At 41.6% G+C, this 18741-nt stretch overlaps 1 protein-coding gene across 18 annotated transcripts in view; it reads right to left on the bottom strand.

Moving 5' to 3' along the window:
* Window positions 1–18741, bottom strand: part of PHF21A (PHD finger protein 21A) — a 146405-nt gene that overhangs the window by 93998 nt on the left and 33666 nt on the right. For 17 of the 18 annotated variants that reach the window (XM_046941698.1, XM_046941700.1, XM_046941697.1 and 14 more), the window contains one exon: window positions 1627–1667. The gene's annotated coding sequence lies outside the window, so the exon portion shown is untranslated. Of the gene's footprint in view, window positions 1–1626; window positions 1668–7350; window positions 11227–18741 lie in introns of those variants that run through there. The other variant, XM_046941696.1, reaches the window with a different exon arrangement.

Genomic DNA, 18741 nt, shown 5'->3' with positions numbered 1-18741 from the left:
AGGAAACAGGCAAGGGGTAATGAAGAATTTATTAGGAGGTTCTGAAGCATCCTGAGCATCCAAACCATTGCAGGTGGGAGGGAGTGTGGAGAACACTTTAAATAAGACATAAGATGATCTTTTTTAAAATTTGGTCAGGTTGCCAATTTATAAAAATGAAGTGTATGTGGTTGTATAAAGCACTCTAGAACACACACTTGTAGCCTTCCTCTAACAACCAAGTTATCCCTGGCTGAAATTCCCCTGAAGAACCTAAACACTTTGTCAGGGTTAATTAAAAAAAAAAAAAAAAGTGATCATTCTTTATATCTGGCAAATCCTAGATTGCTTTTTTTTCTGTTTTATGTAGAATAACATCGAGAGGGCAGCTGGCTTACTACTATACTACCCGCATGTCTTTCAAAAGCAGGTGCAGAACTACGTAGACAAGCGGTCACACATTTCTAAGTGCAAAAATCCTCAACATCCTCGAGCTTTTATTCCTTCAGACTCAGCTTCCAGGGGAGATGTAATGCCGCTGGTCATGAGCTATTACGAACTACATATAATATCACTTTCCAGAATGTATAAAATTATCCCTGGATTAATCATAAAATGTATTCCATTTTCCACTTTACTCTTCTGATGGCAAAATTATTATTTTAATTAAAAATTCTTGCCGGTGATTGAAATTGCATGGACTGGTTGGTCTGCAAACAGCCTTCATCCCGTTCATTTCTAAAACATGCAAATGCCTCGTTAGTGCTAGAAACAGGGACTTCCAAAGGGAAAACAGAGGACTGAGGAGTACTTGCATCTCTTACACATCCAGACACACTTTCAAGCCGCAACCAGGAAGAACACTGACAGCAAGACATAAATTTGACACTCCTTGGATTAATTTCAACTTTGGAGACAGCAGTCCTCCAGTCAGCTTCTTGTTGGCACAAATTTGTCATAAATAATCCCGTATTTCTGATGCGATCGCCTCAATTTCATACAGATAAAGTGCCACAATTCACCTCGGTTAAAGCAGCTTGGAGGTTGCATGTTGATACAAAAACATTCAGAAACTGAATGAATCTGAGTCATGTAAGTGTATTAGTGCTTCTCTATTATTATCTCAATTAAAAAAAAATACAATCCGCTGCAAAAACCCTAGAATATCATCAAGATATTTAAACTACAGCTATTTTGGAAAGCACAATGAAGACAGTTTATGTGACTTATATGCACATATGCACACGTAAAAATACCAGATACGCACAAAAGCTATTAATTACTGCTCTGCGTATGGAGGGACACTATATAATTTAGGATTTAAAGCAAAAGTCTTCCTGCACTCAAAATCCCTTCAGATAAATTTATTTTTCACGTTACACATAAAAAAAGTATTTTTTGATAGCTCAAGTTAAATGTCTATTGTACTTACAGACTCTCAGGTCCAAATCTCAGCCCCGCAGTGAATTTATTTATAGGACTGAGGCTTCCATCAGTAACATTTACTTTTTAAGATTTAATTTCTGAATATAAGAACAGATAGGATTTCAGTTTCAGTAAGCATCAAACTTTTCCAGGAATGGATGCCAGCTCTTCGTATCAGCTATTTTTAGGTAAACCATCCCAGCTCAGGCAGGAAGTACTTACCAGTTTTGAGGAAGTTATTCCCTTCAGCTTTCTACCCCCTCCTGCAAAAGAGGAAAAAGAAAAAAAGATATGACCAACATGTAAAGTACAGTTTGAAATTGAAAAAGAAAATTCAAAGATTTGGAAAATTTGGGGTCTTTGGGGGTTTTTCTGTTTGTTTTTATTGATGCAGAAAATAAGTATGAAATTGTCTTTCCACGCCTTATTTTTTTCTCACAGCAGGGAAAGCCAAGGAGACCTCCGGTTCTAATATGGATTAAAATATGACTGACCGCTATCATCAGGCAAATAAGAGATTACAGGTACAAGCTTTCCTACTTCAGTGCAAGGTTTGTGTGCCTCCCCTGGGGGAAACAACTCTTCTCCATCACTGGAAGATCCGAGCCACAAGCCCTGCCAGCTGTCACAGCTCACTGCGATAAGGTCGCCCACGTTAGGCACGTGCCCACCTCCTGCTCAAGGTTCCAGCAGCATGAATACGGCAAACCAGGTGGTGTGACAGCACAGCCACCAGAGCTCAAAGCCCAGAGCACGAGCGTAAACCAAAATCAATGGCAGTTTAAGCTAACATGCTGGGTCATGAACTGCGGAGGCCAAGAAGACGCACTACCCGATACGCTGCCTGTGGATGGGAAGAGCATTTAGCAGCACAGAAAGGTTGGGTACTACTTAAATCATCCTCATATGAATCATAAAAACTTGAGTCAGAGTCCTAAAAAGACAGCTAAAATATAAACGATACCTCATTCGCTCAATTTCTTTGCCTGATGCTAAAAAAGCCCTCCAAAATACTCCAATTTTCTAGTAAAATACTAGAATATCAGTCTATTTTAAGCTCTGACTCCACAGTCAGCAAGACCTTTATAGCAAGGTTTCCATCCACACACATCACTGCAGCGCTGGGTTGAAGCCCCAGCCATGCAAAAGGAACAGCCACAGCCCATGCTCTGAAAATACAAAACCTTCTAATTCTGCTCTCATGCAAGTACTGGGTTTTTCCTGGCACCTCTGCTTCATTTATCACAGAGGAAAAGCTTAAAGAATAAAGTATCTGCGGAATAATTTCATTCTGAGTTTTCAGTTTGCATGGGTTTCTCATTTAACATCTAAGCTCTGCAGCAAATTAAAAATGGGTTTCCTCATAAGAAGTACACTAATGGGAGCTGTATAAAAACTTATGCTGATACCGGCGAGTTTTCCTAAACAGGGAGACAGAGAAATGAAGAGCAAATATCCCTGCCTGCTAACTCCAAGCATCTTGAACAGACTTACACTTTCCATTGCTCTTCATATTTTTACAGCATCCTATGTACTAGCCCTTACGATAACCTGTTAAGTGGTTCAATCTCTATCACCTCCCATGTAGAGACATCCATGCTTCTCAAATGTGAGGTGGGATGTCACCTTCTTTGGTTTTGATCCTAGGTCATCAATAGCATAAATATCTCTTTCTCTGCATGGTAGTTGAGCTCCTAGAAGTCCTAAATTGTAACAACTCTACCATCCATGCCAGTTAAACTTCTTTTACTTCCTTAAAAGGAAGAACAAGAAAAGGGCAAATTAATTAGAAAATCCCCCAAGTTTCTCACATTTGCCTGTATGACACAAACAATCTCCAGATAACAAAGTTTAATAACTTTTAAGGCAGCAGATGTAGTGATAATGCCACTTTTGTCTAGTCAAAAGTGATAGCAAGTAGAGATGAAAACACGGTCGAGACAAATATTCTCCACAGGGCATCATTATCTACCTTGAAGGCACAACTTCCTCTAGCAATAGCAAGCACTGAGCATAACCTTTAATTTCCTCTTAATAAATACATTCATGTATCCTTAAGTTTGCCACACGGCTCAGGAAGGCTCTAACTCAATACAGCTGATGGCTATTGCACAAAGAGATTCCAGCCCTCAGGGGACAGTGCTTCCATAGCTAACAGACTTCCACTTGGCAATAGAGAGCCTAAGTAGCAATACCAGAGGTGTCAGCGCAGCTTGCATGTTCTTAATAGCAGTCACTGCTTTGAAATGAAGGACCTGTCAGTCCAAAGGCTTATTTCAAAAGTAGAATTCAACTGTGCTTCACAAAGCCCTAATGAATCAGTGGAGCATGACAATTCAAAACCCAAAATCAAAAACTTGCCAGAAAGCAGTTTGTGACCAACTAAATCTGTATAGCCTCGGTTCTCAACAAGTCTATCTGCAGCTACTGGAAGCCAACCCAGAAGAGTGTTAATGGAAAAGGTACCAGATAGAATCTGCTTCTACTGAACAAATTAGATTATTTCTCATTCACAGCAAGAAGACATACACAAGCTTGCACCGTCTCTTAACTCTCACTACAAAACACACTAGAGAATTAAAATTAAACAGCTCGCAATCACTCGTATTAATAAAGAAGAGGGTTTTTTAGCTGTTACTTTAATTAAACTGCACCCAACTGGTCCAAATATCTTAATAAAAAATAGCAAGTCACATTTTTAAGTAAGTCAACTGGATTTTCAAGACTTGATTGCATATGACCCTCAGCAATCTGAGGTAACTACGAGCCTGGCCCTGCTCTGAGCTGTGGGTAGAACCAGGTAACCTCCAAGGTCCCTTCCAACCGGAGTTATTCTGAGTTTGGAGTCCAATACAAAAAGATGCACTAATTTTTCAGCTCCTTTTCCTACATGATGGCTCTGGATTTTTACTCTCCGGTGTGATTTCCAGAAAATGCTTTGCTTGTAGCCAAACAAATTTTGATACGCATATATACACACACACCTGAAGTCACAAAAAGATTAAAATAAAGGCTTTTAACCTTTTCAACATTTCTAGACAACATATGTAAGGGAAAATACACTGCTATTACCAAAACAATCATACTCTGCAGATCAACTTTAATCTGTTTGAAACCTGTGAATAAAGAGAGAAGGTAAAACACAAAACTCCTGCGCTCAAGGCTTGGCAGCCCCTGAGGATTTCAGAAGAACTACACGTGATGCTTAATGCTTTTGTAAACAGCACCGCAGATCTAGAAATACCTAAATGCTAAGTATCTGTACACTAAAATGTTTGGTCACATCAGTCAGACGGTGGTCTTGAAGTTATACAGTAATACTTACGCTACTGTAACCAGAGACTCATTTGGGAAAAGGAAGTAAGAAATGAACAAATACTCCTAGCCCTTTCCAGTTAGTACCTTTCCTAACTCTGAAAGCTAGCACGCTGTACTGTTATACCGTGGGTATGTAAGGTGCCTGATTAAAGTTACATACCACACTGATATTTAATCCTGTAATTTCTTTTTTCTTTGCCAACAGGACCTCTGACCTGTTCAGAGCACAGGATGGACTCTGATGAAAAAGGACTGGTTGCTGTGCAAAGGACATCGTGACATCCTCTCACGATTCAGAGCACTGCTTTATAATATTAAGCTTAAATCTTCCCCACCTCTCCCAAAAAAATACACTGCATAGAGAAGGCTTCATCTTCTCTGACCCTCCTCTGTCTTTAGATGCAAACTCTACCAAGCAACTTTATTTCTTTTTTCCTTTATTTGAAAGGCTTCCCATGTAGATAGAATGCTATCAGTATATTCTAGGACAACAAGTCATAAACGTTACCTCACAGTGATTTTCAAGTTAAGAACAGAAAAACTTCAAATTCCTTAAAAGGACAGGATTTCTATAGCCTCAAGGAAAAGACAGACCAACCACAGCACAGATGGGGTACACGAGCTATTTTAAATGACTTAATAACTGAGTGTTCACATTTTGAATATCCCATTAGTTACACAGGTGCTGCCACTTCCGTGACAAAAAGCCACACCTCCTGCCCCAGCAGCAGGGGCCAGGCAGGCAGGTGGCACAGAGGCCACAGGCTCCAGCCCTAAATCAGAGCTCTCTGTCCATACCATGAAACAGGCACAAGTTGGAGTTTAAGACACCAAAAGCCTATTTTGCTGGGGGATAGACTGACTCACTTTCTCTAAAACAGTTTAGAAAACCACCAACTGGAGCAGATCCATAAGCTACGTGGCTTTGCAACATTTAACCCGCACATAAACACACAACACCCTCTCCTTCCCACACTCTTGGTGCATTTCTCAAATCAGAGGTGCATATCCTAAAGCCACTTGAAAGAGAACAAAGCTAGCATAAATTCATTCATGGAGGTTTAACCATTTAATCCACCTTTAAAATAAAACACTCAGCCTCCCACTTTTTGCTCACATCTACATTCCCCCCTTTGCAGGTAAAATGTTGCCGTCTGAAAAACAAAACAAAGCCATTGAATTTCCTGCATTGGTGCATCCTTCCATAGGATAAATAAGGCATCCATGATTTTAAGGAAAAAAAAAAAAAAGCTATATAAAACTAAACTAGAGAATTACAGAAAGTCCACCTGACCTATGACTATAGGTAAGCATGGTAAAAGTTCTTCCTGAACGGCTACCAAGGGCCCCATGTATTTCCCATATAACCCTTCCTAACGTTCAAGAAGGGATCACGAGTACAATTCTTGTTTTTGTGCCCACGGCAATACTACCAAGAACATGAAGCCTCCCTCTGCTCAGTGAATCACCGCTTTCAGCTGAACACAAAACCACCTTCAGTGCAGCATGGCTGAATTCCTGCTCATGTAAAGTCGCATTACCCCAACTCGTACGTTGGGAAACTTCTTTGCCGTTCAAGAAGCGTTGTTTATCTACATACGCATCAAAAGGAAGCCCCACTTCTGATTAAGACTAAATTTCTAATTATTAGTGGTGCCAACCCAGAGCTTTCATTGATGAAGCCAGTAGCTATGGAATCTTATTTTATTTTTCCAAAAATTAAGATTCAAGTCTTAAGGGTGACTTTGGGGTCAGACTCTAGGCATTTCTGCTGCATTCTACGACATTCCTCAACGTTCCCGGAATCAGGCGTTTTTGCTTATTTTAAATACAGTTTATCAATTAAACTGTCTTCACACTTAAAATAACCAACGTTTTTGGCAGTCTCAGAACTTGAAGCTTTTTTTTTTAAAGCTTTCAAAACATTTACAAAGTACCCATCTTCTTCCCTCTTCAGGTGTACGGAAGGTAAATCCAAAATAGAAGGATCTGTCCTCTCAGCTGTACAGCCCACAGTTTTGTTTCAGTGTTTAAAAACAATTCAAGAGGGGCCCTGTTCATAGTCATCTTGTTTGACTGGTTTTTTAGATAACCTGTCTAGAAAAATCAGTTCGCTGTCATCTGATTTTCTCCAGGTGTGTTATCAATTTCTCATTCCCCTGATGGAGAGGTCTCTGCCTTCCTTTTATAGTCCCGCGACTGAGGGCTACTTGGGAAAAGGATATGGGTGAAGGAATTGCAAAGAGGAGAGAAAACTATTCTCTCCAAAGAACAGCGTTTGATACCGGTTAAACACAAAGGAAATCCAAGTAACTGCTTTAACAACTGAAGGCACGGCGAGGAGAAAAATTAAGAAAACTCTGCTCCAGTTCTTACTGTAGTATTTTTCTCTCCAATTCCACTAAGAACAGAGGGATCTCCAACTTCCTGTTTTATTCACTGAAACATGACGGAAAAATGTCACACCGAGTGCCAGCCCTTTTCCTTTTCTAGCAACCCACTTTATCTTGGAGAGAACCGGCTTGTGGGAATTACACATTAGTGAGGCAGAAGAGTTTTGGGAGAGGTCCAGAGTACAACGGGAGCTGATCCGGGGAGCGCTTGCAGGGCTGCGGGCAGGAAACAAACCTGGCAGCATCTCGGCTACCGCTGGCAGCGCTGAGCGCTTCTCAGGAGGCAGCTGGGGGTGCATGCAGCCCCCGCCTGGACGAGCTGCTCCTTGAGTCCTGTTGGTCTCCTGGGGGTCCTCAGGATTAAAAACGGAAGTAAACGAAATAAATAAATAAATCGGAAAAACAGCCAGTGGTTCAACCACGAAAAAGGGCCGTTCAAGGACTCCGGCCTGCCATTTCCACATCACGCAGTGCTGTTAGCTCCATCTGCCACCAGGGGGAAATGCCAAACAAGTGAAAAAAGTTAGAGCAGAATAATAATGATGAGGAATAAAATCGGAGTGGGAAAAAAAAAAAAGCAAAAAGTCGAGAAGAAGAAATAATCCTCCCTCTACCCTCTTCCCCCCTCATACTACACATTCCCACAGCAGTCTGGGGAGGAAAAAGCTCTGCTCAGCAGCACAGCTTTTAGGGAAGCAGCAGTGAAAGTGCTAAAACATAAAGCAAGCATTAACCAGCAGCACCAGCAAGCAGCAGCTAGCTTTCAGTTTCAGCGTCAGCGCAGTGACTGCAAATCAATTAAAGTTTTCTTAGAGCTGGGATTCTGATGAAGAGCAAAGTTTCAAGACTACAAAACTTAGAGAACAGAGATAAAAGAACATGAATTGTTAAAGGACCATCCACCAGGAACGTGTGAATTAGTTTATTTAAAGTGAATACATATTTTATAGAAAAAAAAAAATCACTCTGCTTTTCAGATTACATTTATACGGAATCCCAAGAGCCTGGACTTCTTTTGTTGCCATCGAAGAGACTTCAGAACAGCAGGGGTCCCATTAGACACCCTGTTTTTCTTCTACCTTATAAATATCGCCTGTACACCATTTCCATGGTTACAAAGTATAGTGAAAACTACTTAAAGGGGATATCAGTTATGGGAATAAATCAGTATTAAACATATTTTGATAAATGGCAACTTGCGTGCGACAGGAAACAGGCAATTATACGTGGCATTTTAAAATTAAGGAACAGCAAACTGAAATGGGAAAACGTGCTCAACAAAGAAGTTTAGCACACATTTACGGGGTAAGAAAGAGACAAGCTTTGCTATCATGAGGATTTGGAGTTTAAAGCATCACAGGGTGAGAATCACAAGGAGCAACGTGGAGACTCTCAGCGGCAGATTGATGGAGATTAGCTCCGCAAGCTTCTACCGATGCTACCCTACCACAAATATCAGACAGAAGCTAGGTACATAAGTTATAAGAAGCAAACAGTCAAAATTCAGATGCATTGTGATTAGCGATTATATGGCAGGGTACCTCACAGAAACAGATAATCTCTTATACTTCCATATTTATAGAACGGTTTCAAAAATCAGATACTGTACTTTCAGTAAAGCTCCTCTCAGTGTGCTCCTGAAGCCTGCTAACAGACTGATTCTTCAAGCATGCATGAAGAAAGATTAAACCTCTTGATGTACTGTTAGTCTAAGTAAATCCCAGTCCCACTTAGAGTTTATGGGCCGTCCTTCAGTTTCTCCACTTTCATTTCACTTACCCTGCAGCTGGCACACTCCCCCACGCAACTGACCTATCTGCCTGGTTCTCCCTCCCTCACACTGCTCCAGCTGCAAAGTCTCTCCTTTCTGGGGGCAGGGACAGCGTCACACTGCAGGAAGCAAAATGAGTCACTGACAGGTCTGGGGAGCACCAGCACAAGCTGAAGCACTGGGCAAAGGGGCAGAAATGAGACCACGTTCTTCCTTTCTTCAGCAGTCGCAAATCTATCCTGCGTACGCCAAGTACGAAACCACACCTTGTTGCTTTTGCTTTTGTTTTAAACTGCTGCAATCAGAAGTCATCTTTCAGTTTCTCCACCTTGTCACAAGTATGGCTGGCAAGTTCATTTTGATGATCCAGTGACATAAACCTGTTCTTTCCACTTTGAGCCCAGAGGATCTACAGGATGACTCAGAAAAGAGGTATCTGAATCTTACTATCTCGTTGAGCCATCATCGCTATCATCACTAGAGCACTGAAGACAATTCTTTTGTTGTTTATTTTCTGCTAGCAGATTGTGTAAAAGGGTCACTGAGAAAACAAATCATTTTAGATATATTTGCACGCAACCTGTAAAGTTTTTGCTGTGGGTCAACTTTCAAATCAATATGCTGGAATGAGTATATGTCCAGACATCCTGTCTACCACAGTTCTTAAGAGAAGTTGACCTCTTCAATTTAACTGTTAGCTCGTTTTTAATGCATATACTGAAACAATTTCAAGTATGTATAGAACAGCTGCATAAACTTGAAATTTTGCTCCTAATGTACATTTGCATGTTCTATTTTTAATGACACTGTAAAGTACTTAAAAGAATATAGAAGCTCCTTTTCTCTTTCGCAGAACTTGTGTTTTAACAGGAGGCAAGACAGCTCAAACTAAGAAGCCATCCATGAATTCCTTCCTTAAGCCCCAGATCACTGTGGATCTAGTATGTCACAGGCATCTGAATAATTATCCCAAGACAATATGAAAATGATTTGTTAGCGAACAGATGTTCACATGACAGAAATATCTAACTGTTTGAGGGGACTGTGAACGGGGAACTGTTTGTTCCCTGTTCTCAAAGTCTGCAGACAGATCAAGATGAAAAAGGTAATGCTTCTCACCTTCTAGAAGAGATTTGCTTTCTAGACAGAATATCGCAAATTCGCTTTCACGCAGTTCTCCACTAAAAGCCTCAGACTTCTGTTGGGCGCTCTGAGCTCTGTGAAAGGCAGCGAGGACCCCCTGCTGTTATCAGAAAGTTCTATTTTCCCTATTCTTGAATAAATACAACACCTGTTCTAAGCACAGCCGGCTAATATTTACTAAGAACCATTCTCATTCCGCATTTGATTTTGATGTGCTTTTTACTTCAGGCTCATTTTATTTCAGCATCCATTCTTTCATTATAACATGTTATCATGCTGATATTCCTGATGTCTCGAGCACAGAGACTCACTAAGGAAAAAACTAGCTTAAGACCCTCCCTCAACAAATAAGATACGTACTGTGTACATATTAAAGAGAGAAAATAAACAGTATTAAGCTTTTCATAAGTTTCTGGTTTTGCATACTGAGAAATTATTACAGAGCACTAAAAGACATCACCCATCAGAAAACAAAGAGCAGCATGTCTTATAAGCCTAAATAAAAAGACAGTAAACAGAACCAGGCAAAACACGCTTGTTTCCGACTCCAGGCTGAAGGGAATAAGGAAAGCTCCTTTCTCTCCCCCTCCATCCCAAAATAATAGCGTGAGTGAGAAGGGCTGTTACCACATTCTCGGAGCTTCTGCTCGGGCTCAGCACACAGGCTGTACACACTCCCAGCTCAGCACGGGCAGAGAACAAGCACTGCCTTCCCGCAGCCTCCAACACAGCTGTCACCGGGGCCTACGGCCGCTGGGCCCACACCGCTGCCTGCAGGCCCCATGCTGCCCCTTCTCCCTGCTTCCCTCCCAGGCCGTTCCAGCATCAGCGCTTCTGTTCTAGTTCTAGGAATCGTAGTGCCCGTAGTGGAAATAAATAAATAAAAAGAGGGAATTAGCTGTTTGCTGCGTGAGGCTTGGCCCTCACTCTTGCTCTTTACCACAGCTGCTTCCCGCAGCTTATGAGCCACCGATGGCTGCTGCTGTTTGATCCCTGAGCACACCAGGACCGCCTGCTGGGCTGCCTTGCTGCTCCTGCAGCACACCTGTGTGGGGAGAAATCCCCTGTGCCAGCTCCATTCCTGCCTGCCTCCCAGCACTCACGTTTCCCCATCCCCTAAAGATGCGCAGCACAGGCTCAGCGCTGGTTTAATATCCACAGATTTCTCTCTCCTCCAACACCAATTCCTTACCCTCCTGTTTATTTTCCTACAAAGCTATTAAATGAAAAGTGCAATTAAGTGGTGGCCCGAGTACCTCAAGTGTTCTCTTACAGAGAACTCAATTTCTCTGTCAGGTTAATCCCATTCTGACAACTACTTTAAGCCTTTTACTTCCCCTAATTCATCATTTTTCTTCTCCTAGGATTCCTTATCTATCTTTAGCTCGGCAAAGCCCAGGTTTGGGTGGGGGGAGTTTTGTCTCTGCGTTGTGTGAACTTTCTCAGCCAGGAAAGACTGAGATTAAAAAGACATTTTTCTAATATCTTTACCCCGAATGACGTTTTGGGTAAAGCACCGGATTCAACAGTCTCACGAGACTTGCACAAAGCTACCGAGGAAACACAACAGCATAAGCCAAGGTACAGATCAAGCCTTACGATTCAGCTTCAACAGGTCACATCCTGGAGGTCAGACAGACAGTGGCATACAACAACAAAGGAAAACCCTCTGCATAACTGAAGAACACCGAGACTTGGAGGTAAATACAGAAACAAACATTTCATCTGAATACAGGAGATTTAAAGAAAAATGGTTTCACTACATTTTTTCTCTCCCACCAAAAAACAACCAAACAAACCAAAGCAGACCAAAAAAACCAACACACAACCACACATCAGCTTGTTCCTTCCAAGGAACTACCCACAGCAATCCAAAAACAAGTAACAAAAACCCAAAGATTTCCCAGGCAGTCCAGAGTACACGCAACTTTTTTGCTTAATGTATAATTATTTGAACAGTGATTTACTTGCTCAGTGCAACAGAAACCCTGACATATTTAAAGCATAGAACATTTATCAGTCCTCTTAAAGAGCTCATAATTAAACAACATGCAACACAAAAGAAGAAAAGCGAGAACAGGTTTATGTACACACGTTGGGAAAACCTATTCTTTCTTTCCCTTTGGAAGTTTGTCATCTGACCTCAAAATCCGGGCAGCTCTTTCCTCCCTCTATCCTGTACAATATAGCTGAACTGCACTGTAATGCTTTGTCCCTCCTCTTCCAAGAAACACCTGCCCTAGGAGGAAGGAGAGCACGAAGACATCACTTTCCACACCCTTTTTTCTGCCCCCTCTGTTGCAAGAAAAATATACATCCTTGTACCAGACAGGAGGTGTTTAAGCTCCCAGAACAAACATGGCATTTTTAAGAACTCTAAAACAAGAGGCAATTAACATCTCGGAAGTCGCTCCTAGTGAGTAATAGTCCCCATTGCCATTTTAACCTGTGCTAAATGGCGTATTTTCGTATCATCTATGGAAGAAACATTAAGAATTCCAATTATTTCAGCCCCTTCCATTTTCTCTAGTTGCATTAAGAAGCACAAAATATCTGGCACCGGTTCTGTGGGGGAAGTGGCTTGTATGTCATCCTTTCATATACACTTCAGGCTCCAGCCCTGGAAGAAGGCAGAATGCTAAGAAGTACTTTTTTCCCCTTCCCCTTAAAGAGACTAGGATGTTTTTTTCAGTGAACAGACAAAAGGACTCTGGCTCAGCAGTAGCATGCGTTGCTAGTTTCAGAACCCAGTTCATTAGAACAACCTCTGTCGAGATGCTTACAGCATTTCATCTTCCAAATAAAAACACTCTATTAATAATATTACCTGGTTTGCAATAACACAGAGATTAATTCCTGGTTCCGTATGTTTCTGGCGGTGTCTAAATAGAGTTCAGTAGTACAACAGATAATGGTTCGCTGAGGCAGAAACCCAAGCAAGCTTCAGTTGCTTAGATTACACGTGCAACAAAAACAACAGAAAAACATCACTTAGGTTTCCCATTCATAAACACCTAAAATCGTGAGTTCTACTTTTTCAAAACTTGCATCCAAGTCCTTACACAAGCAGGCGAGATAGCACTCATTTTTATGAATTGAACTTTCTGCAGCTATTAGCTTCCCACTGCAGTCACACAGTACACTACAGACTGTTCAAATTCCACAGCAGATTAATACTAACCTGCCAAAAAAAAAAAAAAAATCTTCCCACAACTTGCCAAGCATTGCAAGTATGCATCCACACAACAGCACAAACCGCTATGAGCTTCTGACTATAATAATGTAAAATTGCAATTCAAATTACTAAATGCACAAATTGAAAGAAGCTGAGAGGGGGTTGACTCCTCCAGCAATAATCTAATAAACCACTTAGATGTCTACAAACGTGTACAGTGCTGTGGGACTGTGAGCAAGGCTGAAGGATGCAATTTTCCTGCAGCGGAGAAAGTGTTACAGTGTGGATGTCGCATCTGCATGTTCATACACGAAGCATCAGTCATCTTGCCCTCCAGGCTAGCAGTCTTCTGGACAGAAGTGTCTGTCGCAGCCCTTCTTCCTGCTCCTCAGACACGGTAAGAAAGGACACACACACTACACTGTCAGCCTAACTACTTCATCCCCAGCCAGTTCCTACAGCAGCAGGAGAAAAGTACTTTCTCATTTAGAAACACGATAATCAAAGAAGCGTTATTTTCCAGCAATATTTCTTCTCTGAAAACATCTGCTCACACACTTCACAAAAATTTGACTCCTTAATACAAAAATACCCCCCAAAATTCAACTGCGGTGTTTTAGTTAAACAAGGATTAAACCGATGAGATTTAACACCTGCTATTCACCTGACAGCCAAACTGCTTTAAAACCAACGATAATATTCCCTATGTGAGATCAACGTTGAGCAACAGAGAAGTTTTGGCTTTAAAAATCAGAATTCCAGATAAAGCTACGAAAATCCTACTGAGATAACAATAGGAGAGACAGGCAGTGGATTCTTGATGCTTATTCAAAAACTAAACTTACAGCTGGTCATAACAAAAACGTGACAGACTGAGTTAAAAATACAAGACAATGAAGTGCCAAAAGAGGAAAGAACTGAAAAACAGAGGCAGGGATGATGCTACCTATAGGAAGTGATGCAAGTCATAACACTAAGCTTACAAAGCAACAGCCAGTAGAACTATGGTGCAAAGAAATCCCATCTCTAAAGAATGCTGTCTCCTAGGTGTTGATTGGAGAACATAGCAGGCTGCAGACTTAGTGATACAAAGCTCCTGGATATCCAACTTCAAAGCAAAGGAAAAGGGGCGCTGCAATACATACATCTGGAGCAGTGGAAAGCTGGTATACCACATGATGCATCTAAAAGAGACAGGTGAACCAATCTGTACACTTCGCATCACCTTAAAGCAAAATCCACGAGGGTACCTTCTCCTGCTAAAGAATATACTAAACAACTGAAAACAGAACACTGAACAGTCATACAGCGGGGAAGGTACCACAGCAAGGATCGCACTAAGCCTGTGAGCATATTTGGGACTAATCTGGCAAAAGCAGAGGGTGAGGGCATTGTGACAACTCCCATTACCGCACAGAGTTAGAATGAAAGAAAAACTTCAGAATTATAGCGGATCTGATGATATCAAATAATTTATTTTGTCATCTTATTATCCTGCATTGACAAGTACAAAGTAACAGAGGGAAAAAATAACCTTAGCTATAAATACACAAGGAGCCTAAACTACACACTACTACTCAGGAGAAAGATCTTGAGATTGTTGCAAGCAAAGTTCAACTCCCAGCAGCAGAAAGTCAGGGAAAAAAATCTCAGCGTTTATGAGAAACACAACTGAGGACAAAACAGGGAACAATTCACTGTGATGCTCTGGACACTCCACCTCAAAACGGAGTTACAACGGCATGGAGAGGAACGACAACTGGAGAGCACGTTGATGAGTGGGACTGGCACGCTCACATCAACCAACCCCACACGCGGGAAATGTGCTAAAACTGCCTGGAGCTTGCTGCTGTGGAGTACTGGGAGCAACATATATAAATGAGTTCAAAAAGCCATCGAGTTCACCTATAATTAGTTTGAAGTTGCTGTTCTCACCGTAGCAGCCCAAACACAGTTTCCATCTCAGGCAGTGGCCGAACAAGTGTCTGTCACAAATTTACTCCGTTAATATTTCAGCAGCTGACAGCCTTCCCCCGTTTCCTATGCTGTTCAGTCAGCTGCTGCTGCTGGCCGCTGATAAAGGCAAGATGCTGGATGAGATGGACATTTGGTCCTCTGCAGCGCGTTAGTTCCTACATATAATCACACTGAGCAGCCGTAACAGTGCGTCTTAAGTTGCTTTGGAGGTTGGTTCTTTTGGTAAATAAACCAGGCTATAATTCAAGCACGTAACATTAAAAACAGAAATTGCAACCTCTGAAGCAGAAACCAAACTGTTTTATGCCTAGTGCGTGATATAATGCATCAGAAAAAGACATAAAAAAGCCACATCCTTGAATGTATATATATATATTATTATTTTTTATTACACAGTCCGTTTTACTGATAAATCTCCTAGAAATCCCTCACCAACCAGGATGTCAGCCCAAGGAGATTCAGGCAGTTAGTCCCTTAACGAAGGAAGACCCAGAAAGCCAGAACGCAGCGCTAAACAAACCGTGGACGGTTGCTGGAAAGACTGCCAGGACCCATTTAAGGCTGGCAGCGATTTGGCCTCTTCCCAGCTGACTGAAGATCTCCTGAACCAATGGGTTCCAAGGGAACATGTAGATGAATGCCTGACTCCTCTCCAAGAAAACGAAAGTTGCCGAAGTCATCAGTCCTGCCTGACCCTGGAGCAGGACTGGATGCTCTCTTTTTTAATACGGAAATCTAGCTAAAGGAAACGCATCAGCCCAAGCTGAGGCCCAGGACAAATATTGAAGAGATTTCTGTTAGAAAGTACTGCAAATTCTGCTAGAAAGCACTGCCTAAACAATGTGGGGAATGTCTGCCTTCTCATCACTGTCAGCCTCCTCCTCTTCCGACAGATGAGCTTTAGAAGATAGCCAAGCTGAGAGCCATGCAGGATAAACAAGCAGGTCTCAGGCTGCAAATCTTGCCACAGAACTTCCATTTTCTAGAGCCCAAATTACTAAGGGTCTGGAAAACAAAGCAAGTGTCCCATATATGCCACCTCTGAGTATTGCTGCAGGCAGCAAGATGAAGATGGATGTGCCCAATAAGCTTATCATCTTTATCCGGAACAAGCAAGTATCACGTAAAAAAAAAAAAGCATATAAGAAAAACCAGAAGCTTTGTGATCAGCTTCACAAAGACACAAACAATGCCTCTATAAAATTACCGCTCAGCTACATCAGTGAGAAAGCTGATCATGATCCAGTTTGCATGAAAGATTTCTTTAGGTCATACAAAAGATAAAATAAGAGCTGTTCTATGTTGTGTTTTTGTTTTACGTAGTGGGTAGTACTGTTTTATTTAAATAACCTTCTGCTAATGGGGCCGCAGGTTGGGGTTTGGTTTTTTTTGTTTGTTTCCATTTGGCTTTGCTTTTTGTTTGTTTTCTTCGGGGAGTGAGGGTTGTTACCTCAGCCAGTAATGGCACCCGAGCTGATCCTGCTGCAAAGGAGGAACCGGCAAAATAATGCCCTTGTCATCCCAAAGATCATTTGCGCCAACTACACAGGCAACAAGCAGCACTACAAACCAACAACTCAAAGAAATTGCCTCTCTTATTTGTAGCTGGGAACCTCAGATTTACTAGATGTTCTTGTACTTTGCATTGTCATAGGCTGAACATTTCAGGTCGAATTTCTGGCATCCCCAAGAGAACTGAAGGGGGATTTAATCATGGCATGTGTTTGTACTGAATTTAATCACATTTCAGTGCTTTCGCTGATAATTCATGGGACAAAATCTCTCTTCTCCAGCCCATCAGTAAAGCCTGTCACAGATGCACGATCTGTCTTCCAGATGCAGAACCTGGATGAGTAACTTTTCTTCTGAATTGTCCCATCCCTCACCGAGCACCAAGAAAGGTATAAGAGTTCCCAGTAGTATCAAGCAAACTCCCAAATGTCCTGAATAATAAAAACAAACACTTATCCTCTAGCTCCCCTAAATTCAAGATCAGGTGATACTACTTCAACTACTATTTAGGAATCTCCATTTGATTCTGATCCACTCCAAAATACAGGTGATGATTTTAAGGCATCTTCTCTTCCCATATTAGGCTGTTTGGAGACAAAAGAAGTGGACAACTGTACGGATGTCTCCACATTTACGCCCATGTGCTGCCATTCCAAGCAATTGGTCCTAGCCATGATGCAAACTGACCTTCCCACCGTTACACTGCTCTCACATTGTTCTACTTCACATTTCTCTGAGGCACGCACACAAAGCAGGCTGCTTTCTTTGGCAACACTGAGAACAAGAATTCAAAGCTTTCTCTCCGTAAAAACGCAGTACCAGCTAACACAAACCCTTCAGATCTCAGGCCTTTAATGTCAAGGCAATATCACTGAAGATTATTTGAGCAACATTATTTCATTAAGCAGTGCTGATGTCAATGGGATTAACTGCACGTAAATTAACTGAAGCAGCGTGCCAGTCACTAAACTGTTAACACAAGAAGATATTCTGAGAAGTTTCAATCTACAACTCAAGAGATCAGCAAAAAACAAAGAATTTACTTCACAGAATTCACATTGTACAGTAATGAATGAGACACGGCAGTTACTCAAGTTGCCTTGTATTTGGCCTTGAAACTGTCTCCACAGTTACAGAGTTGAGATGTCACAACATAAAAACACTTCAGTAAGAGACTACTAAAACAGTTTACTGCTGAACGTCAACCCAAGGCTTATGCAGAACCAGTGCCTCAAAATACCAACGACTAACAAAACATTAGAAGAGTGCACATCAGGGTTCCTATGCTCTAGAAATACCATAAGATGCTGGCAAATACCGCAAGCAATTTGGTTTATATGAAATTTAGGGTCATACCTGGAGACGCCTCAGAAGAAGAGACACATTTGAATGATCATTACTCAACACCACACCAGAGCCTAACACTATGGATAGTCACTGAATCAATCCCATGAAGTTTGAGACACTGGACTCACACCTTCCAGCAAGCTGTTTCACACTAGATACTGAGGTATATAACAAAAAGGAAGCCAGATCTCTCACGTTTGCATTGGAATATAATTTCTCTGAGCAGCACCAGAAGAGTCAGTGAAAGCAACGCTGGACCCAGCAGCTGGGATAAATGCTGAAATCTGAGCATGGCCGATGCTGCTGATTCTCCACTTGGAAAAGGGGGCTGTCCAGATTCATGGAGCAAGATACCTGACCCTGAGCAGTGCTCACATGGGGCAGCTGGAGAACTCTCTTCACATCAGCTGCGTACAGAATAGTTTTAACAAGCGGCTAAGACTTCAACACCGATGAAACTGGCTATTTTTGCTGTACATTGAACTGCTTCATGCAACTGACTATGTTAAGTCCATTGTCCCAGACTCATAAAACATGATACAGAAACATAGTGATATTATTATGCACCAGAGATACTGGAAGCTTTCACACAGTGATCATAGACAAAGTGCATTCTGGAGATGTTTCAGTTCAGTCAATGTAAGTACTAACCTTAACTCTGACCCTCTGGGTGCATTAGGAATACATAACAGTATCTGTAG

This window comes from Gallus gallus, chromosome 5 (genome assembly GCF_016699485.2).
Source record: "Gallus gallus isolate bGalGal1 chromosome 5, bGalGal1.mat.broiler.GRCg7b, whole genome shotgun sequence".
Lineage (NCBI taxonomy): Eukaryota > Metazoa > Chordata > Aves > Galliformes > Phasianidae > Gallus > Gallus gallus.
The sequence above is the reverse complement of the archived record's forward strand: the minus strand, read 5'-3'. Positions and strand labels throughout refer to the sequence as shown.